This window comes from Falco biarmicus, chromosome 6 (genome assembly GCF_023638135.1).
Source record: "Falco biarmicus isolate bFalBia1 chromosome 6, bFalBia1.pri, whole genome shotgun sequence".
NCBI lineage: Eukaryota > Metazoa > Chordata > Aves > Falconiformes > Falconidae > Falco > Falco biarmicus.
Genome location: NC_079293.1, coordinates 76,522,265 through 76,546,455, shown reverse-complemented (window position 1 = coordinate 76,546,455; position 24,191 = coordinate 76,522,265). Strand labels below are relative to the sequence as shown.

At 42.2% G+C, this 24,191-nt stretch overlaps 1 long non-coding RNA gene across 1 annotated transcript in view; it reads left to right on the top strand.

The window, feature by feature from the left end:
- LOC130151658 (uncharacterized) overlaps positions 1-14,177 on the top strand; it is a 63,003-nt gene extending 48,826 nt beyond the window's left edge. The window contains exons 7-9 of the long non-coding RNA XR_008822661.1: positions 4,903-5,049; positions 8,858-9,061; positions 10,020-14,177. This is a non-coding gene — a long non-coding RNA (uncharacterized LOC130151658). The remainder of the gene's footprint in view (positions 1-4,902; positions 5,050-8,857; positions 9,062-10,019) is intronic.
- Positions 14,178-24,191: the final 10,014 nt, after the last annotated feature.

The window sequence follows — 24,191 nt, the reverse complement described above, 5'->3', positions numbered from 1 at the left end:
CTGAAACAAAGATCGACAGCCCCACATTTTTGGTAGTGCAAAGATTAAAATCTTATGGTGTTAGAGTGTCATCTTGTGAACTAAGACAGGCGTGAGACAGCCACAGATCCCAGCTGGAAGCAAGTCAGTGGACTCTCCCCACTAGATTGAGGGGCTCAAAGTGAGTGAATGACAGATTCTGGTACTTCAGGTTAGCTTGAAATCATTTCACATACTGGATATGAAATGTTATACTTTAGTGCTAACTGGTTGCTGAAAACCCTGTCTTGTGTGCAAATGAAAATAAGACTTTAGGACTGGTTTTGTATTCTTCTTTGCAGCTGGAATGCAAGTTGTATTTCATGCAATGTGCCTGTCATTTTAAAGACAAACTTGTAGATCAGATCTTTACATAAATCATTGATTCAGGCCTATATCTGGAAAGTTTCAGCTCTTGCAGGACAACGTAATATTTCAGTCTTTGATTTTGATTGCTGCATAGACAGGAGAAAAAGGAACATTTTATCAATGCTATATTATTTTCTAAAGAACTGAAACATGTTAAAGTCTTGTTGAAGACCAGGGTGGTCTAGAGATCCTGAGGTCTCAATTAGAGCATGTGCTTAAGTGTTTTATTAATATGATGGTCTGCCTGGCCTCCTGAGTTGATGTTGGTATGAAATTCATGTCACAGAGACAAAGCAGTCAGATTTAACTCCCTTCCTCATAAGCTTGTACATCTGACTTGTAGGCAGGATGGTATCAGAATGAAGTGAGGTTGAATTTCTACTTCACTGCTCTTTAAATCCAGTGTCATGACAATTTGAGAACAGAGGGGATCCAATAAAAGAGATTAAATATCAGGAGAAGTGAGACAAAATTTCTTTTTGGTCTTATGGGTTGTCCTTTCAATATAACTGGATAGAAATACGAATCTCTCATGGGATTTTCCATTATGTCATAATGAATAAAACACTCTGAATTAAAAATATTTGTCAGATTCAAATATTTCTAGAGGACAAAATCTGGAATTTAACACTTTTCATCTAAAGATGGAATTAGCTTGGGGAAAAAAAGAAAAAAATCATATCAAGAAACCAGCAGAAGATTCCATCACTCATTGCTTCCAAGATCAGAGAAATTTCCTCTGCTGCAGGAAAGGAGTAATTTATACTTACTTCGTATATAGTGGTGAGAGAATAGAGCTTAATATAGTGGTAATAAGATAAGCTGCTAAAAGCTTTTACAGAGAAACCAGCAACTTGGAATGGGATTTTCACCGCTGCTACTGAAAATGGGCCCAGATTTGAGGGATATCTTTGCTAGAGATCTAAGTACATTAGAATTTGAACAGAACTAATATTTTTGGCTTCTAAGCAGAACTGATTTTTTTTTCTCCCAAGTTAAATAGTGGCTGATTCGTAAAGTGTCCCTGAACCTAAAAAAAAAGGGCATAAATGCTGCCTTGTCATATTTGCATATAAGCCAATATTTAGCATGAAGAGAGAGGTGATAAAGGGATGCAGTATGACGTTTTGAAAGGAAGTTGTGCAGAACTTTTACCTATAGAGCATAGGATGCTGCAATTCTCTTCTACATCACAAATTTCCCCTTTAGGTGCCTGATCTCCAGCTGAGTTCAGTGAGAGTTCAGCCGTTTAAATCCCTCTGTGGACTGGACACCAAGTTACCACCTTAGAGCTTTGATGAATTAGATATTCCAGTGTTCCTGAGAAGGGATCCAAATTGGCTTTTTTTTTGCTGAGCTCACAGGAGGTCAGAGAATGACTGAGCCTAGAGACAGGAGGAATTGGCAGTTGTAACTCGGAGACTGGGATTTCGCAAGGTTGGAACAAAGGCACTGTACAGCATCATCTTTGGGTTATGATTTGGCAGATTTAAGGACTGTGGGAAGAGGTGTTCTCACAAACAATGAGCAGAACTGCTAACATAGCTTTTAAACATTGCAGCTCAAAGATCAATTTGGCTTTGGCCTTTGCCAAAGCTACTTCTTAACAACTGACTTGAAAACTGCAAGGATGAACTGTCTTTTTTCCTCCCTATGGGGCAACCACATTTTGACATTGTGGTTCCTAAATGACCGGCAAATAATTTCTTATGCTGGAAATGAAGAAAAGGGAAGGGAAGGAAAGAAAATAAAAGAAGCAATCTTTTCTTTTCCTCCCCCAAAGTTAATGAATTTTTTATAAATGTGTAAGCATGTCACTATTCCAAGCCACATCAAATCACTCCTAAAATCTGTATTTTAAAAACAGGAATGTGTATAATATGAATAGCTTAAGGAATAAAATGCAAAAAGATGTTGATGATGCTGGATTGCTAGCCAGCTGGAGAATTAAAAGAGAGGGAGAGAGCGTGATGAAGAGAAGAACAAAAAAGCCCGTGTTTCACTAGCCAAGTCAACAACCCTGTTTTTTCATTCGCCCCTCGTTATGGAAAAGTGTACTCAGGTTGTCCTGGAATCCAAGTTCACTGTTTTTAAGGAGTCACATCAGGGAAAAAAGCATGATGCAGTGCAGAGAATTTGACAGGGAACATCTGGACACCAAACTACTGGAGCTGCCATGTTTTGCAGAGGGATGGCTCTGAGGATGAAATGGAATGAACTGTAACAAATATGGGATTTTGCTGGCATCTTTAATTTATTTAAATACATCCCTGGCTTTTGAGCTTTTTTTTTGTTTGGTTTTTTTTTGTTTTGGATAATATTTAAACAAGTCAGAAATCCTCTCTCCTTCCTGCCCTTCATTACACATGACAGGGAGTGGATTGCTCTGGCCATCTGTAGATTAGGAGTGAACAGAGCTGCATCTGGATGGGCTGGGGATCACATGAATGCTCACAGCAAGCCCTAAGCAGTTAACTCGAAACCTGCCCTTCCCTGGATGAGCCAAGACAGTATCACAGTTTTTGCCAGGGTTGTGTGAAGTAGTGTTGGAGCCTTGTAGCTAAACACAGCTAGAGAGCGTTTGGGGGCCCTCCCTAAGTTAAGCACCTCTGCCAATCCTGCATGTGTATATGAGTTTTGTTTGATAATAGCATTTGGCATTTATTGTGTGACATCTTGAGCTTATGAAGCCATTCCTGAGGCTTCACTGTAGCCCTACTGTGATTATAAAAGCTTCACGGCAGAACACAAAAATAAATGTGTCAGTGTTTAAAAGAGGGAAGAGCTAATAATGAGGTGGACAACCTGCAGGTCCAGAGACAGAGGGCTCGTGGCAAGCCCCAAAACCCCACCTGGGAAGAAGCAAGGTAAAGGGTGGGCTGCTGAGGATGCTGCTGCTGACCCCACCGAGGACCAAGCCAAGCCCTGTGCCCAGGGGTTGGTGAGATGATGGCTGGGAAGCCACTACCATCCCTCGCCTGTGAACTGCTGCCAGAGGTTTCTCCCCCTCCCTCAACTCTCTGATGTATGGGTATATGTCCTGTGGCTGTCAGCCATATGTTGCTTACAGGGATCAGGAAAGATGGTAGGTGGGAATTTGTGTGGGAGAAGTGGCCATGGTGGGTTTTTCCCTTTGAAGCTATTTCCATCTCAGGAGGTATGTTTGGTTCCTCCTTTTACATCTAATATGTTAGGGAGAAGGATAGAACCACCCAACTACAAGAGGAAGTCTTTGGGTTTGGCCTGAGCTGCTACACGGTGAGGACTTTCTTCTTCAGTATGTCAGTGTCCTTTCTGAAAGTGATGGTGCACAGAAGGATTTTTTAAAATCTTTTCTAAAGAAAAAGTCTTGGTTGCAGGTACAAAGCTGAAAGACATCTCTTCTGGGGTGGGAATCTGGAAAGAAAACGTTGGAGAATGCTTTCAGACCTGCCCATCAAAGGAATCTGTTCTCTGTAATTTTATTTTATTATATTGAATAATAATAACTGGTCCTTAAGCTGTAGGATTCATTTCTTGTGGCTCTGACAGTAAGAGATGACTGTATGAGACACTGACCCATTGCCCTGAACTGACCTGCCTTTTTGGGCAGAGAAAGTGTCTTTTTCTCCATGCCTGCACACACAGACCTTGACCCAGGTGGTGAGCCTGCTTAGCAAAGGGCCAATTCATCATAAATGCTGGCTTTCATTATGTGGATATTTCTTCTTTTGAAACTAGAGCCAGGCTGCCAACTCGCAGCATTTTAGAGGATAATTTCACCCACTATGGAGTGGGCAGCAGTGCTCCCTCATGGCAGCAGGGATGGCTGGTGCATGGACGATGGTGCTGGAAAGCCCTTGCTGGTGCCCTGACTCATGGTCTGCATGACCTTGAGCTTGTCCTCAGCTGCTTTGCACCAAGGGAGAGGAAATGTATTGCTCAATGTAGCTCAGGCCTCGCTTCCAGACATTGTCACGAGGGTGAGAAGGGCAGGCGGGGATGGCAGCCAACGCAGGGTGACTAGCAGCAAAAGAGCTGCTGACAGACAGGAGGACAAATTAAGTCAGTCAGTGCTGGCTCTGCTGTGGGGAAAGGTCAGCACCCCTGACAGAGTTTTGATCGCTGCAAAAACTACCCAGTGCTGAGTCTTGGCTGTGCTGGAGGTGCCTAGAGTGTCTGAGCATCCAGCCCAGAGCCGGCTGCCGTGGCGAGGCAGGAGCCATGCCGGACATCCCGTGGGCTTATCTTCCATGGCTGGGCACGCTGGCTTGCCTGCTATGGTCCTGTGGCTGCTTGCTGCTCTTATTGGCACCCTATCTAGCAGCCTGACTATTCCTGAGTCAGGAAAATTTCTGAATGCAAAGATTACACCTAAAGGGTTTCGTGAAAGAAAGAAAGAAAAAAAAAAAAATCTGAGCTCTCCCTTTGCTGAAGCCAAGCTGTTGTCAGCTTAAAGAAAATGTTTTCTCTTTGTGTTTGGACAGTTTAACAGATTTATTTCCCCCTCCTTTCCCTCCCCCTCCTTGGATGAAGGTTACAGGGATTTCCACAAAATATGTTTGGAGGAGCCAAGGCTTCAACACCAGAAGTTTTTAGTCAGACCGTTGGAATGATCAATAAATCGGTACCGACTGATCTCAGAGTCTGAGGATGTCTACGAGGCACAGGCAGCTCTTTTAGGTAAGCTGGAGCAAGTGAGTAAGTCCAGTAGCTCTGGAGCCAAACCCTAAAGTGGATGCAAAATCATATGGGGAGCCAGTGCTGTGATTTTCAGTACAAGGGTGATGTAATGATTGAGTACAGTTCAAGTAAGTAATCTAGTCATCTGTTCGCAATTTTGAATTATGGCTGATGCAGTCTCTGCCTGCAAGCCAGCAAAAAGAGAGTGAGAATTACAGTTATTGAGTCAAGCCAAAGGCAGGGAGCAGCATCTTGGCATCGGCTTGGGGAAGTGGTGGGGTGGGGGATGCGCAGTTCGAAATGCAACTTGGGGTCTAGCATGAGCCTGAAATTTCAGAGACAGCTGGGATCTGAACAAAAAGGTGGTAGGTGGACAGTGCGCTGAGAGGCAGGGACACCTGTGTCTGGTCGTTGCCCCAAAGAAGAGGAGAGACATCAATCCTGAGCGCGAGTAACCAAATCCGAATCCATACCACCCAAGACAACTTCTTTGAACACATACTCATCTGTGGTGTTTGAATTCCACTTAAAATTTAGAGCCATCCAGGGCCTGACCTTTAGCAAACCACAAAGGCAACCCATAAACCACAAGGCTGGAATCAGCGAGCGAGGACAAGTAAATCCAACATATTAGCATAGACTTTCAAGTGCAGCTGGTAACCAGGGATATTACGAACGGGAGACAAACCAGTAGCATCTATGTAAGATCTGAGAGTGTAAAGCTGTACTTGGTAAGGGCTCCACTGAGGTCATCACCCAAAAAGGGGAATAACACAGCGTGATGTTTAATAATAGTAGGTGGCTGACTTCACCCCCCGCCGGAAACAAAATATTTTTGTCAGAAACCGTAAAAACATGACATGAGTCATCTTAAAACAAACAGTGGCTCAGGTGCATCTTAGAGCAGAGGATACATGGAAAGTCCCAAGATGAGACCATCTCCGGAGTGCTGGGTTTTGGGCAAAAAGCACATATTGTGAGCTAAGCATTGTAGGGCCTGGTGGAGATCTATTGGGACTGGGATAGTAAAGGATGTACTAGTAGTAACTGGGAAACTAAATCTGGCCCCAAAAATCAATACCAGAGCCGGGGTTTTTTGAGAAGATGAATAGCTTCCCCATACAGTGTACATCTGAGGGATCATCCACTAATGATGGAAGATCTTTGGGCACTGAGCAAAACACTAACAAATAATCCATTACACCAGTCATTTATACCCAACCTGCAGTCTCCACTGAAGGTTATATTTTTCCCACTCTGAGTTCTAGGCTGACTACAAAAAATAAGATAAAAACACCTGTTTTGAAGTTTTTGCAGAGAAACACTATACTTCAAAATATTTCAACTGTTTGTCAAATACTGTTATGCATAATTAAGCCCGGAGGTGGCTGCCTTTCTTGCATGGGAGAAATGATGCATTACACTTTTTGTGTGGATATCTGGTGACCTCTTATTCATGCTAGGGAGGAAGAGATTACTCAGAGCTGTAATGTGGTTGTAATGTTCTTTTGTGTTTGCCGTAGCTGCTTTATCTGGCTCATCAGAGACTTACATGTATGTTAAAAGTCTCATGGTGATTCAGTGGAATTATTTTGACTTTATAGTCATATTTGGATATTTTAAGGGTATTTGGGTCAATAGGTATAAGACCAGATGCAGCATTTACACCCATAGTTGAGTTCATTAATTGAAATACATAATCCTGAAAAGCATCTTGCTTGTTTTGAAGATGTTCTTTCTATTTGCTGTATATTTGATCTTTTTGGGAATTTCTGAAATCCTAGCAACAATAACCATCCTATTTGTTGAATTGTTTGAATTAAGACTAGTCACTCCACAAGTACTTGCACTAGATAAGCCTGGTTTCTAAAGGGTTTGTGCCTCGTGTTGATTGACTTTTAAACTCAATCGCACTGAGGATGCATGTGAACTTCATTAGACATCAGAGAATCCATACTGCAACAAACGAGTGGTGTGAGATGCAGGTGTTCTGTTTTCTTCTAAGTCAGGAGTGCTGGCTGAAGTCTTTGCACAGTTGGCACATATCTACCATCCTCTACATGGAGTCTCAGGTATCTATTAAAAACTGAGCTCACGATGCAGTCCTTTCTTCTCTGGGAAAATTAAGAGGCCTTTCCTTCTCCACTTAGCTGCCTATTTTTATTTTTAAAAATTACAGGGATGTAATGCAGCTAAAACCTCTAATTAGCAGTAACATTTGCTTGAAATGGTTAAAAAAACCTCAATGTGCAGATTGTCAGGTAGGGAAATACAGACAATGACTCAGTATGTCTGAGTGAGTCTCTTTCGTTAAGGAAGGCTTGGTTTTGTCTGAGGAAAATTCTTATGGCATCAGTTATGACATTTTGCAGCCTGGTTGGTCCAAATCTGGAAGGTTGTTACTGCAATTGCAGGTACCTGGATACAAGCCCCAGTTTTGAGGTGGAGGCTCACAGAAGGTGCTGCCTTGGACATCAATTTTCTTTTTGGTATCTGAAATGTGGCAGCCCTCACCCCTTTTACTAATTAATTTTATCCCCTTAAAAAGCCTCTGGTTGTTCCTAATTCCCATTATGAAAACTCTGGATATTCACTTTATCATGCTACACTCTTGGTTTCACTGCATTTGGCTCCTTGTCCAGAGTCTAAGCAAAACAAGCTTAAAAGAGCAAGAGGATCTCTCAGGGGATGGATCTTCCCTGCTTTGACATAAGCCAGGAGTTGTTCTGTTCAACGTCAGTTTCAAAGACTCCTTGGTAAGAACATGCAATCTAAAAATACTGGAGACCAAGATAAATCTGGACAGATTATAATTGGGATCAGGATGAAGTGGTTGTAACCTCTCCAGTAGTGTGGAGGTGGAGGCTTAAGACCCCAGCCTGGCCACTTGATGTGATCTGGAACATTATTTTACCACTCAGGATCAAATACATCCCAGATATTTTCATCTGTCCTTTCTAAGCATTTGTACCGTTCATTCCCACACGACCTGAGTGCTGATAATGTGGCTTCTGTATATTTTGTTTTCTTCCAAAGCAAGATTGTGATGCTTGCCTTTCTCCTGGAGATGGGCTGGAGGACAGAGGGGTTGAAGTTCGTCATTTCCTGTTGATATATGGCTGCTGAATAGCAACTTGTTGAAATAATACATACATCTTACGAAAAGTCCCTTTTTCACGTATGCTCTACTTAAACAGAAGAATTTCTGAAAGAATAACACTGACAGAACAGCATTTCTCTACCAGGTTGTGCAGCCCTGCTCCTCCAAGCACTTCCCCCAATGCATGTCAGCTAGGATCTGGGCGGTGAGCTCACATGATGCCTTGGAAAAAAGACAAAAATCTAGGAGGCTTTACAGGCACTGCCTACTTTGGTCTAGCTCAGTATTTAACTCTTGGCCCCAATGTATCTGAGTGACTTTTTCAGAAGCTTTTTGACTTGAACGCCTCAGCTGTATTGACAATTATCTCTCCTTTCCCCTCCAGCTACCCCATTGAAAGAAAACCCTAATTTCCCCACAGCAAACCTCGCTGTTGACATGTTATGCATTGTTCTGCTTCAGGGTGAGCAAAAAAAAAGTTGGAGGCAAATCTGACTAATCTCCCCTGAAACTGTGAAATCAGTGAAAAAAATTTCATTTGGGTACAATTTCAGTATTGTACCCACGGGCCAACCACAGTTTTTGAAAGCGCCTTCAGAGCTACCCAAAGATAGTGTTGTAGTCATTAACGTCACTGATATTGTTGCCTGAAATAGTTGCTTTATGCTGCAGTGGACAAAGAATTCCTTCTTATCCCATTGTTTTCAGAGCTACTGTGTTTGGGACGTTCCAGGACTGCTGCAAATTGCTTCAATTCTTTTCTGACGTGTCACTCACTAAATGTTCAGGGAGCGTTTCTCTAATCCTGTCCAGATGAGCTGCGGATTCCAAGAGGTTTCTGTTTTTGGATGTAGGTTTCTGCCTATATGCTACTGTTGGGCTCAAGTTCATTCAGAGGAATTGCATTAGCGGGTATGCAGATTTATTTCTTTGCTTCTGCTGAATGTGAGCTGAAATTGTTTGGTTTTGCCAATTGCCTTTCCTGTGCAGGGGGATCAATGTCCTTCCTTTGCATTTTTCATAAATTAGAGTTATGAATCAGAGCTTGATTTTTATTAGTTTTTCATAGGGGCTGCTTCCTCCTGCCACCACTTAATTCAGTGGGAATTTTTATTATTCCCAGTTCTTTAACAGCTGCATATTGGGACCTCAGATGGATTGGAAACTCTGTATTCACAGGGAAACACACTGACAGAGACAGTTTCTGCTTCAGAAATTAGAATTTCAAAAGAAAAGGCATATATGAAGTAGGAGAAAAATAGTATGTTCTCCTTAATGCAGGTGGACAGAGAGACCTGGATTGACTGATAGACCCAGTATCACCCAGAAAGTCTTCTGCAGTTTCCCACTGGACATCTTCCAAGTCTCAATGTGACACCTGACTTCAAGTTTTCTTGCATCTGTGGATGGATTTCACATTTAAAATTAAAAATCACGATCACTAAGTATCAAGTATGAACTGCACCAAACTCAAACGGAAATATCAACCAATTAAGTTTATTTTGATTGACATGCTCTAACACAATACCCTGCTCTCTGTTGTATACAAAGATTCGCTGGTTTCTGTCCATAAGCAGAGCTATTTTGCAAAATTTTAGCCAAAATTATTCTTAGGTTAATGTCAGAGGAAAAAAACATGGTTACGCTGTCTTGAAAAAAACCCATCTAAACAGCTGTTTTGTCAAACCTTTAGTAGACTTGGTCTGTGGGAGGAGTGGGATGCCCTGAAGTCAGGGTATGGCTTTGGCAGTTCTGGTGAAAATCCATCCAAGATTGGCAAATGTCTCTGAAAAATCTCATTTGGGGGCTGCTCAGCTATCCACTTCAAGCTTATAAGGACTGAGGCACTTCTTGGTTTTTCTTTTTCCAGAGTGCCTCTGCACTGACCATAATCCAGCCCAGAGCTACAATAGAAGACCATGATTTTCTCACCGGTTGTACCTCCCATATGGAATCCATTTCAGTGACATGCTGAAGAGCTGAAAGACTGTAATTACTATGCTTTAAATACTCACCATCCTAGTATCGTACAGAACACAGGGGAAGGAAGCAGCCTCACAGTAATTCATCTTAATCTGATGGTGAGGACGTTGGCAGGCCAACATAATGAAGGAACTGGACGGAGGGCTTGCAGGACTTACACAAAAGTTGTGTGGAGTACAGCGGGATGGAGCTCCAGGCTTTGAGATAAGAATGGTAATCAGAAAAGGTGAGGGTGACTGGGGTGAAGAAGCCTGATGGGGTCAGTAGAAGGCTCTATGCTTGGTGTCACAGAGGAAAACAAATCTCTGTAACGGATATAATTGTCCCTAAATTATTCTGTATGCTTCTGCTGCTGCTACTGACTGGTTTCCTCTGATGTATAACATCAGTTTCTATTTATTTCAGGGTCAGAGAGTGAATGCTTCACACTCCTGTAGTCCCTTCCATGATATCCATCACACTGGTATCCAAATATTTCACTGACATTAAAGCACTTGAAGGTCTTTGCAATATTCCTGATGAAGAGAGGGAAGAAAGTGGGGCAAAGAAAAACCTGACTAAAAGTAGACCATCATTTCAGATGCCCAGTTACTGGTATCTGTGGCCTGCTTTTGCAGGGATTACAGGAGGCCAATTTAAAATAATTTCTGGAGCTTCAGAAAATCTCGTAACTAGTTTGACTAGTTAGTTTTGGGGTATTTTTAAAGTTACCCAAATCTTATTTTGTGTTCTTTTAGTGAATAAAAGACATTACAAAACGTGCACATTCGGTACCAATCCTAATCAAGCCCTGGAACAAATGTCAGTACTCTTTGCTCATCAGTTTGGAGGAGCCTGAGGAGTAAGCATGAGAATCCCAGCATATTCTTGTTAATATTGGATGTCACCAAATCATCAGGCCTCCAGCTCACCAGAAAAGTAGAAAAAGGGAAGATGAGGAAAGATGACCCAGATTCTTCCTCATTTCCCTTACGACTCTGATGTAATCTCAAGGTGTTCCAAGCCAGACAGGATAAGAAAATATTTTTTCATTACAGTGGTAGTTTTAAGACCAAATGAATCATATATGCACTGTTCTCTGTTCTAGCCAAGAAAACCTTCTCAAGACACAACGTCAAGAAACAAGACTGTGAATTAAGTAGAAATTTTAGGAGAAAGTTAGAAGGCAGAAGACAGTGAGGTAGAGGATGTGGCCCAGAATTGGGAATCTGGCACCGAGTTCTGTTCTTAGCTCTCCCAGCCCCTAGCTGGGTGCACATCACTTTCCTTTCTTCACTCACGAGTTTTCATGGAGCCCACAGGCTATAGGGTAAGAACGTGAATAGTGTCTGGGAATAGAAAACAAACACTGAAGACCAGTTCAAATCTGTGTAGAACTGGGTGAAGCTCCATTACCAGGACTTTTTTCTTTGAGGAGATGGGGGAGCCATATTCAGATAGATGCTGATGTGTGTTCTTTCCATTAACTCCATCAGAAGTAAGGCGCTGGATTTTATTTTTTTTTTTTTTTTAATGACAGATAGCCTGAAGTACTCTTTTTCTCTGTCAACATAGATGCCTCAGAGATGCCCTGTGGCTCATGATCAATGAAGATGCTGAAGTCAACTCCCCACTGCAGAAGACCAGCTTAAACTAGCATTCTCAGTGAATCTTAGATGTCAGCCAGGGAACGAGGTAGAAAAAAGTTACTAATTTGTTTATTTTTCTATAACCCAAAGCAAATTTGTAAAAGCAGCCAAGGTTCATTCAAACTCTTAGACACTAAATATTTGTGAACAATCAGAATTACAGTATTTTCCAAACAGCTTTAGCATAGGAAAAAGCAGGTTGGAGGAAGGGTGGGAACAGAAAGACTTGCACAAATACACATGTGCCAGTAATGCCTTTTTAGAGGAACTGGGGTCCTGGGCATGAGATGAGTTTGCTCTTCTTCATCAGCAGTTTCTTTTCCTCCTTGCTTAGTTTAGGAAATGAGTCTCCAATGTTCTGTTTTCTTTTCTTCCAGAAATCAGACAATTAAATCATAAGCACATGGTCAACGAAAAGAGCTGCTGACATGCAAATACAGATAAACAGACTGGACCTCCATCCTTGGAACTGTCTTACAAGGTGGTCTAGTGGGACCTACCGAGATATTTTTAGCTGTGACCTGATATGGTACTTCTGTGGTAAGGCCTGGCCCTTTTCACTAGGGCTTGTCTGGTTATACTGCTAAATTATTAGAAGAATCCCAGTAGGGCTTAGGTCAACTGTTACTCACCCGGACAATTTCCAAGACACAGGTCAAGACTTGACAAAGGCCAGAACACTCTCCCAGCTGGCAGCTCTATGTCTAGCCACAGTTGCTTTCAGATCGCTCAGCCATCCAGTGTGGGACCATCTTGGCATGTACAGAAGCAGCATAGCGATGATATTTACAAGGCCTTTACGATCCACCTCCTTTCCCTGAAGCCCATGGGTCCTCATAGTTCAGGATATTAAGATCACGCCTAAACCCCAGTCCTTTCTTTGAGACGGTTGCTACTCCTGGCACAACTCACAAGGTATTTCCACCTAGCTGAAAAGCAGGCTCCCAGATGTGTACTTCCCTCTTGTCTCACTGACTAGTTACTAGGTAAGGGGAACATGTTTAAATTATTTAGGTGTCTTCATGAGGATGCAAGTCTTCCTGTTACTTAGTGTAGACAGAGTTAGTTACTTCCAGAAAGCATCATCTGATGCAGGTGCTGAAAACAGATGCTCAGCTTCATCCTTGGAAGTTGGATGTGTGTCTTGTCATAGACTATAGGGACCGTTTAGGAAGGGCAGCCACCCAGAACAGACCGCTACAGCAGCCGTTTTACACTGTGCTGTATAAATACTGCCCAAACAGTGGGCTGGAGGAAAGCTGAGCTCAGCGCATCTGCTGGTGAGCTGTCTGTGGTAGATCCAGTGTTTCCCATGCTCACTGCACCCAAGCAGGATGAAAAATCTATATGTATATGAACAATTAATTTTACATGAGCTCATTCTAGGATGGAGGGCTGGACCGCATATTAGATGAATGGGGGTTCAGGCCTACTTTTTCAGTGAAGTCTTGAACCTCTGCCAGCTCATACCACTTGGGAATCTGGCCTGTTGCTCCTTATTTGTACATTAACTTTACTTAATTGGTAGATTTTCCATGCTTAATGATTACGAATATTTAAGCAGGAGTGTTTGTTTATGCTTGTTTAAGCAGGGAAGGTACCATTTCAAAGAAAAGACATTTCAAGAATGGCCTAACTGCAGTCCCGTGTAAAATCAGAGGTTTGTGTCTCCCGCGTGAGTTGGTGGAGCACAGAGGGTGGCATTCAGCAGCAGTTGGACAGCATCTGCAGCTCGTGCATTGGTGGGAGATGAGGTCAAGTCTCGACATATTGTACCTACATCCTTTTCCCCCATGCCGCAGCTGTCTCTGAGTGACTAGAAATGAACGCAGGTGGGAGTGAGCCATAAGGAAAGTTTAGAGACCCAGAAATAACTGAGTCCCCTCCCTGCGCCAGTGTCTTTGTGTGGGCCGTATATTGCATATGTATTTTCTGGGGCAGACTCAGATTCTTTTGAGCTTGGCACATTCTGGTTAAGATGAACGCATCCAAGTGTTGACACAAAAGCTGACTACACCATATACCATGGCCCCATGCCACCTCCAGCTGGCCAGGGGCCGGGCTGGCATTGGCTTTGGTTACTTGATTTAAGGCAGCTATAGAAAGAGGGAAGGGCAAAGGGTGCCTGAGGTGGGTTTACCTGGCATCCCAGCTGGAGGAAATGGCCTGCGTTCTTCTGCAGAATAAGGAGAGAGGGATGAGTAGAGGGAAATAAAGTAAATAAAGCAAGCCAATGGCATCATTAAAAAGGGGGTGTACCACATTTACTGTGAGAACATGTGACTCAGACATCCAGACATGAACATTCCTCCAAAGCCCCAAATGCACACAAGGAACCAAATTTTTTTGGCTTCCCAGAATGTCTTAATTTTATGATTCTGTGACTCATTAGAAAAAGCAAAGTCCCTAGACATGCTGCATCAGGACCCAGTAAACACCAGTTGCTGGTGGGGACACGGGGATGAAGGAGCAGGTGAGGGAGGGATGGAGGGATGAAGGGGAGAGCGAAGGAACAAGACTCTTGTCTTCTCTCCCTGCCCCCCACTTTCTCCTTCTAGTGGTTTTGTAAACATGTTTCTCTCTTTTCCTTTCTTTTTTTCAGATTGGAGTGGAGGGGTTAACAGAGGTCATGTTAGTTTAAAAAATTATGGTTAACCTTACAAGCTGGGTTGCCTTAGGTCACAGTGATACAATCCCCCTCCCTTCTCCTGTGCAGCGGCGGTTCACAAAAATTCCTCCAGCGCAGGGAAGGACGGGGCTGCCAAGGCTATGAGCAACGCAGAACAGGCTTACCTGTTTTTATACACTGCTTAACTAATTATTTTAAAAAGAAACAGCCAAGTTGGAACAACTACCTTTTTCTTCGAGGAGGAACATTTTCCCCTTTTCCTTTTTTCCCCACGTCCCCCTTCTCCTCTCCTCCCTCCCTTTGGTTTTTTTTTCCCCTCTGTTGCTTGGCTTGGCGTTTGCAACAGGTTCTCGATATCTGACACCTCTTGAAAGTGTAGTTTGGCAAACAGGAATCAAGCCCAGCTCCAAAAGGGCCCTGCAAAGGGCTCGCTGTGAAAACACCTGGGTGTCTCTTACGCCTCTAAGAACCAGCCCTGCTTCTGCAGAAATAACAGCTGCCCTCTCCCTTCCCACCCCCCAGCCCCTGCTGTCCCTTCAAAATAAAATTAAAAAATAAATAAAATGCTTGCAGTGTTTTTGTAAAAAACAGGTGGTTCAGGGGCGCTGCGGAAGGGGATGAAGGCCATCTCAGCACGAGCGTGCAAAAATCCTGCGCAGGGAGGGTTTTACTTAACGCACGTACATCTGCAATTCGTTTTCCCAAGCTCAGGACAAATTAAGAATCTCCCAGCAATTAGGGGAGAAAGCTTCAAAGTGCAATCAGCAGTTCTTAAAAGAGCATGTGCTGGGCTTGGAGGGAGGCTAATCCCACTGCCTGTGCTGGGCTCCTCTCTGCAGTGTGCATTTTCCAAGGCCAAAATTTTGGCCTGCTTTTCAGTCACACCATATAAAATAACAAACACGCAGTCTAAGGAAAACAATTTTTAAGACACAGTGGAACCCACTTCAATGAAGAAAACTGTTAAATGCATAAAACCCCCATGTGCCAATGGATAAATGTGCTGGAAGTGTGAACTGTTAAACCAACAAAATTGTTAACACATCATACTGCTGGGCAAAAAAATAAAATAAAAAAAATATAAAAAGGGAGTGAAACGGTTTTCTAACATGCAACCCACTTTGCCTTTATTGTTCACATTCCTGCTGACATAAAGTTTCCTGATTTGTCCCCGGGGCCCAGAAATATGGCAAAAGCGGGAACATTAATTGTATTTGCCCCCTTTAAACTGCCCTCCCTGCTTTTTAGCTCACAGTGGCCAAGAATAGCTTCATGGAATGGGGAGGGTTTGCCCTTTTTTATTTAGGGTGATGAGTGAACAAGTTCATGTGGATATTTTTTTAAAATTTTTTTTAAACTAGCATAAAACATTAAACTATGCTTGAACATCTTTTTTTCCTGTATCTGTGGGGAAAATCAGGACTAGTTTTGCATTTGCTGTTTCTTAAAATTCTGAAGTCCTTCCACGTTCATGGTTTTCCTTGGGGTCGATGCTGAAATGAGGCTGTTCCTGTGGCCTCTATGCTCCCTCCAAAGATGTGAAGCTCTCAATGAGTAAAAGCCTGATCTCGTGAGAGCCCTGAAGGCAAACACTTTGATAAGTGTCCAACCCTGTGGCCGTGCTGGCGTGGTGGAACCTGGATCCCTGCCTCACTCCGAAACATGAGAAACTAAAATCAGTCCATTGAATTTATCTTCATCCGACTCCTAAATTACATGCTGTTCACAGATTTCATTTCCGCAGGTGGTCAAAATTTTCCACCAGAATGTGATTTCCACAGAAGATGGGCTTTTGTCACAAATTAAGATTTTCCCTGGAAAAAAAAAAAATTAAAAAAATGCACCAAACCACATCTTTACTGAGCACTGAACTTTTCTTATCAAAAAGTTTTCCAAAACTAGAAGGGTCTGCAGAAAGGAATAAGTTGATGTTTCTTGCGTTTATATTTCCTTTAATGAGAAAACAAGAAAAAAATGTGTAGTAAATTCAAATGAAAATTAAGAAGTTAATAAAAACACTCATAAGGGGAAAAATTTAAAATATTCATTTCTGTTTCATAAAATGATTCTTAAAATTTTACATTTTAATTGTACATCTTAAATGTACATCTTAAAATTGCAGCAGCCGTTCAGCTAGGGTCTGTGCTGCTGTTTGCCTACCCCAGGGCCCTTTTAGGTGCTGCTCTATGAATACAGGTATGAAAGTGCATTTATGATGACTAAACTCCAACTGTGAACTGCGACAACGAGGAGTTTATTCCTGCAGTTCAGAATGTTCTCACTTTTCTTCACTTTTCTGTGTCCCTTGCAAAATAACACGAGGTCGTGCCTGGCTTGAGGATGGCTCCTCTTTTTCTTGGCACTTGCTGGTTTTGCTTCTTAGACTGGTGTTTCCAAAGACATTCCAGTCCCTAAGGGGCACTAAATATGTCTTGCGTTGCAGAGTCTCCACAGGGCGGCTTTGCATTTCCAATGTGCTTGCATCTCTTGCTCCTGAGGAGGCTCGGTGGCTGTGTCGTGTATTTGAGACTGCTTTACACACCAAATAACCTGAAACCAGAGTCAAGTTTTGTTGTAGTTAAGCAAAAGAGTTAAGTTCTGGGTTACAAAAAAGGAAGTTACACTGCAACAGAAGATTATAAGCCTTAAAATCTGACACTGGCCTCTTCACTGCTATGCATTTAGGGACTAACCCTGGGGCCCTTTCTAAAGGTCAGCCCACTGAGATCTGGCTGTTTTGTCCCAGTTGCAGGTGAAAACCATTAGGGTGTCACTATGCAAGCAATGCATAGGTTGCTGTCACGCTCTCCACTCTACCATTGCCAAGGTGCATTTTTAACCTCTTCTGCTGATTAATTTCTGGGGCAGCAGTTTTGGTGTCTCCTGATGATGAGGCTGCAGACAAAGTGTTTCAGAGTCATTTAAGCCTGGCTTTGAAATGAGCCCTTTAAGATGGGTGGGTGATCACGGGAGCTCTCTTTCTGCAAAGAAAACATGAGAGTGTCCCACTCCCTCTTTCCAGGCTGACTGCAATGTCTCTCACCTAATATCAGCAACCAAAAAGTCAAGTGTCTTGTGTAGCTACTTGTTCCAGCTTCCCTTTATTAGTGGAGGGAGGTGGAGGGCTACTCATCCCCATCTTGAAATATAAATCCTATCTTTGCCATTAACTTATGGCCTTCCTCAAGCTTTCAACACAACATGTAGTTGCATACTATTGGAAATGTTATCTGTGTAACATTTTTTATTATTAAGCAATCCGAGGTATAGTGGTGCATTTCCACAGAGACCACCCACAACTGCTGGTTACAGTGTCAGGATGGGGAGAGCTTCAGTTCTTTTTTTTACCATTTATAATATCTTGGGCTGCCACAGGGGCTTCAAAGCAGGAGCTGTGTGATCCACTGAGGTCATCTTGCTATGGCATGAGTCACAGTCCCCTTTGCACAAAATGAGAGTAATCATAAAAATTCTGGGCTAGAAAGAGCATCGAACTATTCCCTTGCTTTGTGGCTGGGTCAGGAAATCTGGTTTACTCCTGACAGATGTCTGTATAATCTGTTCTTAAAGCCCCCCAAAGCCTTCCACAGTAAATCACTTTGAGATCTAAAGGTGAAAAATGCTATGTAAGACCTGAATATTGTTATTATTATTAACAGTGTTGTTTGGAGGACAGCTTAGCAGCACAGTCCCAGATGGCACTTTTAAAAAGAGTCCAGAAGGAATGAGTTATAGCGAGTTTCACCAGTCCTGGTGGAAGTGCTGAGCCAGTGCTGCTGGTTGTCCTGCCTGCTGCTGGATTAGTCTGAAATTAAACTCCACAGCCTTTGCCTGTGTTCACACAGAGGCCAAGGACTGCCAAGGGCTACAGGGCTGGATTGCTCTACTGAAGCCACTGCTGTCATTCCTGAATGATGCTTGTTGTGAAGCAAACTGGGTGATACTATTGCGGTCCCTTCTGCAGGTGCCATGTGCAGAATGCACGGAGTATGCATCTGCTTCCCCCTTCAGAAACATGGTCCATGGTGCTCAGTTGAACTGGCTACGTAACTGGGAAAGCTGGTAATTGTGTATCTGCTCCATGGCAAATGTGGGCACTGATCCTGCACTGTGGATCCTTGGCCTCAATATATACAAATTCTGAAATAAAATTGCCCCTCAGCTCCCAACCAGGGTGACCCTCTGTTCATTTAGTTTCCAACATGCTCCAGAAAATCATATGTATAGTCAAATATAGGCCTATCATTAAAAGTGCTCTGGGCAAGGGATGTGCTATCGGCCCCTCCATCTTTGTCTCCTACCTACTAGATACCTCACTAAACCTCACGGTTTCCCTCTTCCCCCATTGCCCCTGGTGCCACCCCAACCATACTCAGCTCTAACTGGCAAACGAATGAAACCATTCTCAGAAGCTGAAGGTGGCCAGCATTTGGACTAAGGGTTTCAGCCTTTGCACTCAAAGCTTGAGGATTTTGAGTAGAAGACAGTAAATTTAAGTATGGTCTTGGAGAAGTTTCCTTTCTAGCTAGTAAATCTAACTCTGCCAAGACACAGGTTCAGGCACGGAAACTCAGGTGCAGACCCTGGCATCTGTAGGTGATACCTAACACCTCCTGAAGCTCACACAAGCCAGAAACTGTTCCTGATGTGGGTTGGATGTGGCTGTCCTGTTTGAGAGACTAAAAAAGCTGAATGGTATGGATGCACCTAGGCAGTGCTCTTTAGACTCCAAACTAATGAACAGATCCATTTACTTCTGGGTCTCTAGCTATATAGTAAATGAAAGAGGAAAAAACCCAGAACAGTTTGCCTAGTTTTTATTCTTATAGAAAATTGTATGGAATCATATCCCTCTTATCATATCACATTGAAAAGCACAATGTATCCATATGAAGATGTTCATTCCCTTTTGAATTTTGGAGGAGGGAAGGTGTTACACCATTTTAACCAAATATATTTGATCAAGTTTATGAAAAAATCTGTGAGACTTTCCTTGAGAAAAATTAGGGTGCTGCGCCCAAATTTAACTTTGTCAACAGCTGCCTACACAAAGCTGGTGTGGTGTCCGGAGATGCAGACCGAAGGCAGGACGGCAGCAAGGCACAACTGTGCACTGAGCATGTCGCTCCGAGTGAGCACTCTCGACCCTCGGCAGCAGGAGCACAAAACCCGTCTCTCTTCTTTTTCATGTGGACTATCGTGTCCTTGTCATGGGAATCAGAGATCACGTCTGTGTATCCTGGTGAATAACTTAATCTGGCTCCGCTTCTTGCATTTGTGCTGAGCAACATGGTGTCTTGTCTCCTGGTACGTGCCTGGGATTACAGCGGTTAAAGAAGCTGCTGTATTTTGGCCTGGTATTTGGCACACCTGGCAGAGAAGATCCTTGCTTCGCCTGCATATTTATTTCAGTAGACAGACAATCTCCTCAGATGGTTAAATGTGCACAATATCCCCAGCCAAACACCAAATTACCTTCCTGTGCTCAGGCTCCCGTATCTGCCGTGGGGCTGTGCACTGTCAGAAGGTTGCCTGGCTCTCAGTATTCTTGCATTTATGCCACAGTAACCAGTTTAGAAAATAGGCAGGTATACAAAAACAGTCATATATGTGAAAGAATCCTCTAAAACAATGACCAAGTGTTTGTTGCCTTCACATTTCTATAGGTGAAATCATAGGTTTATTAGAACTGGCATAACTACTCCCCAGGCATCTAGTCTGTGTTCTCCTTTCTTTAGCCAGGGCGTGTTTTACTTCAGTTACCAGCCTTCGAAGAGGAAAAAATTTGGATCTTAATTCCTCCCTGGCTTAAACCTTTGTATTTTTTTGACTGTAGATTTATGTTCCAAGAACTTGGATTTACATAAAGACGTATCTATTTGCACATAATTTGCAAGAGTTCCTTTTAGCCTATAATTGTGCTAAATACAGTTGTGGAGGCCACAGCATACCTAAAGTATTGCCGAATGGATTTTTAGGAGTAATTTTTTTCAAAAGTGTGCTAAAATAGAAAGATCGGAGGGGGAGGGGGGGGGGGGGGGGGGGAACCAACGGAGAGACGAAAGATGGCCTTGCGGTTAAAATCCTGGCCAGCAATTGAAGAAATCTGGGTTCAATTTCCAGCTCTGCCACTTACTTCCTGTGTGACCTTGGGCAAGTTGGATAATCTCAGTGTGCCTCAGTTCATGGGCATGCTAATAATATTGCCTTTGTCTCTCATGCTGCCTAGAGCATGAACACACCACGTGTTTGTTTGCACAGCTCTTGGCACAACTGGGACCTGGTCTCAGCACCGCCTTCTTGCTCTACTGTAATGGTAACAATAATCGCAATAATGTTTTCCCTCAAGATGATGTGTTGAAACAACAGAGTGAGTGGTATAAAGGGGTTTCTTTGAAGGTCTTGTGTGGGTGCAATCAAAAGGAAGGAGCTTCCCTTCTCCTGCAATGGAAGCCCATTGGTGACACCATCACATACAGCTCTGCCGAACCTGAGAACCCAACAGAGGTTGTTGGGTACTAGTCGTGTCTTTCAACACCTTGTTGCAGGGTGTAAGAGGTTGTAAGAGACAAGTGTAGTCTACAAAATCCAACAAAAGAGTATGGAACTACACAATAGTATGGAGTTGTGTGCTCTTAGGGCAGCTATGACTTCAAACCTATCTCACCGAGTATCATCATTCTCCTCTTCACCCAAGCAGGTCTCAAAATAAAATACCTTGAGTATTTTACATCCGAGAGTAAACAGGTTGAAAGCGGTGGGGCTATAATAAGGCTGTTAGCATGGAGTATCTTATCCAGATGTGACCTGCTAATCTTTGTGATGCCAAATTATGAGATTAGTGTTGTGGATTTAGATCACTGACTGATTAGCCTAAGAATAACTTCAGTTTCTAAGCTCCGTCTTAGTTACCTGAGTTTTTGGAATAACTGTCAGGGATCTGGAAATAACTTTAAAATAACAAATAAAAAGCTCACCTAAAGAAAACATTGTGCTGTGTGTCCTGACAATCTGTCATCTGTCTAGCTTGTGTCAGGAAAATCACTTTTCTTGTGAATGAGAGGAAGAAGACTAGTCAAAAGTCCCTATGTAAAGAAAAGGAGCTGAACAACAGCGAGTAGCTCCCATGAGCTACTGTGGACATTCATTGCTTGGAGAAGACCTGAATTTTAGGGATTTTTTAGGGACATTTGCCTTGACCGTGACAAGGTACTGTTCAACACATCTTTCTAAATGTTTTCCAGGATTTCATGCACAATGTCTCCTTCCCCTCCAAAATATTTTCTTAAGATTTTTCAGGCATCCGGGAAAAATATTTTGACCTCACTGAAAAGCTTCGAAAATACTTTTGTTTCATATATATAACCTGAAACATCTTGTCAAAGCAGGTATGCCCCCCTGTGCTTCATTTAGACGGGAAATCCCCATATTTTTGACTAAAACTACAAATTTCAACACAAAATTTCTACAACTAGAAGTTCCCAGTATTTTGAAGATCAATGATACAACATAATTTTACAAAGATCAGGCATTCAGTGTTATAGCATAATTTCAGAGTCCCGTATCTTCTGGTTACTGTACAGATATAAATACAAAATAATTTATACCAAAATAACTTTACAGTGCACTATAATGTCAGATGTATACCTCTCCATGTTGCTAGATGAAAATGAAGATACCTGCCTATATGAAATAAAAAGTAAAAGAATCTGATACTGCATAAAAAGTCCTTTTTTCTCTCTCTCGTCTTGTTTTCTGTTAATAGTCTTGTGGGGAGATACAAGACACAAAATAAAACCCAAATCTTCCAAGAAAGATGTGTTGTTTTTAGCTTTCCAGTGTCTTGTTAAATCTTAACACTGAGAATTAAATACTTGGCCACTCTTTCACTGCTCTTTCAAGGAAATTACTTTGAGTATTATTCACATATGTAATTTTTACTAATTCCAATGTCCAAAGTTTTAGGATTATACACATGAGTAATTTTTACTAATTTCCATGTCTAAACTTTTTGCAAACTCATTAAACTTTAGTCCTTTCACAGGTATGGAAAAAATATCATGCTCAGGAATTCTTCTTAATAACATTAACTTTGTAACTCATGCAGTTTTGGGACTTTGAAAGTTTCTTCACCTGAGGTTTTTGTTTGTTATTCCAAATTTACTGCCAGAAACTTGACACTTACTCTAGAAACATTTGTCCAAGATGGGTTCCAGAGATTAAGACTGGGTTTACTTGAGTAGTGTGAATTTAAGACTATTAACTACTTTCTCTGTTAAAATCTTTATTTGCAAGTTCAATTTATGCTCATGGGCTTGATTTACAGCAGAAGTAATTAAAAAAAGAAACAGTTCATCAACTAATACAGAAAGCAGTCTGGTAGAGAGGTTAAAAATTCATGTAATTTCTGTGCTAACAGACACAAATTTAATCTACATCACTGTCTTGACAGCTCTGAAATTTTATTGTACTGGTATGAAAACACTGTGAAACCCAGATCAGTCCTTTGATCCAGCAATTACTGATAATTGTGGCTTTTAATCAGGGAGAAGGAAAAGCTAGCAGCAATGATGGGATATGGGCACCATAGTAAGGCGTTTTGGAGTGGAAATTTTCTTACTTAACGTTAGGTGCTACAACGTAGATGTGTAGAATTGAGCTAGTAATGCACAGGCTTTTGGGAAATCAATAGCGATGGAAGCACTTTTTTAAGACTTTGATTCCTCCAGTCTGTTTTAGGTGTCCACGTTCAGATGGGAGATGTGCTATTCACGTCCTTTGGTCAAATAGGACCAGGATCACTGAGCTGGTTGAAAATGTTTCAGCTCAATTTTCCTTTCAGAAAATGGCAAATTTCTGTTATTAACCATAGAAACATGTTGTCATGAGATTTCATACAGAAAATGTGAAGTAACAGAAATTAAAAATACAATGTGGAGATGTGTAATATATAGATATGTGTAGGTACAGCTGTTTGTGTGATTATGTGTGCCTGTTCATGCAGAGATGTGCTGAAATTAAAACGAAAGATGTATAGAATGACAAATGGCCAAGGCTTTGATTGAACTGATGTATTTAGAGGGGAGAAGGGAAAATGTCAGTGCAGAGAATGGATTTGCTCCCTGTGGAAATGTTGACCTTTGGTCTCAATTTGTAAGGAGCTGCCCAGGCACTGATGGCATAGGGGACCCTGGTTCCCACATCTGCCTGAACCCCACTTCTGCCTCCACCTTGCTGGATGATCTGACTTTAGATGCAACAGTTTTAAAAATGGCATTGTTCTCTGTACCCCTTCTGGGCCACCAGATCTGGTCCATCATCAAGACTGAATCACCCCAAGGAAGCAGTCATTTTGCTAACCTCCATCTTTCGGTTTCCCTTCACCTATAGATACCACCCCCAGCCCATAATGATCCTTTGCATCCTCGGCCAACACCGCTCACATTGGCAAGTGTGAGCTCAGCTCCAAGAGCTGTAGGCACACAGTCAATTATCATCATTGCTATTAAAATAAAAAAATTTAAAAAATAAAAAAAATTAAAAAATTGTCCCAGAGCAAGAGTGTTTCTCCAGCTAGCTTTCAAACAGTGGCTCAAAATCCTCTCCTGCCCTGAAGTAAGAAAGAATTATGTCTGGAATATTTCACTCCGACTTTGAGAGAACAACTCTGTGTATTCCTCAGTGTGTGAGCGCTGGATGAATGGCAACAGCAGTTCAAACTGTTTATTCCTTTCTTAGCAATAATGTTTAGGTTCATGAAAGCCTTCCAAGATATATAGAATTCCTCATGCTGAGTAAGGGC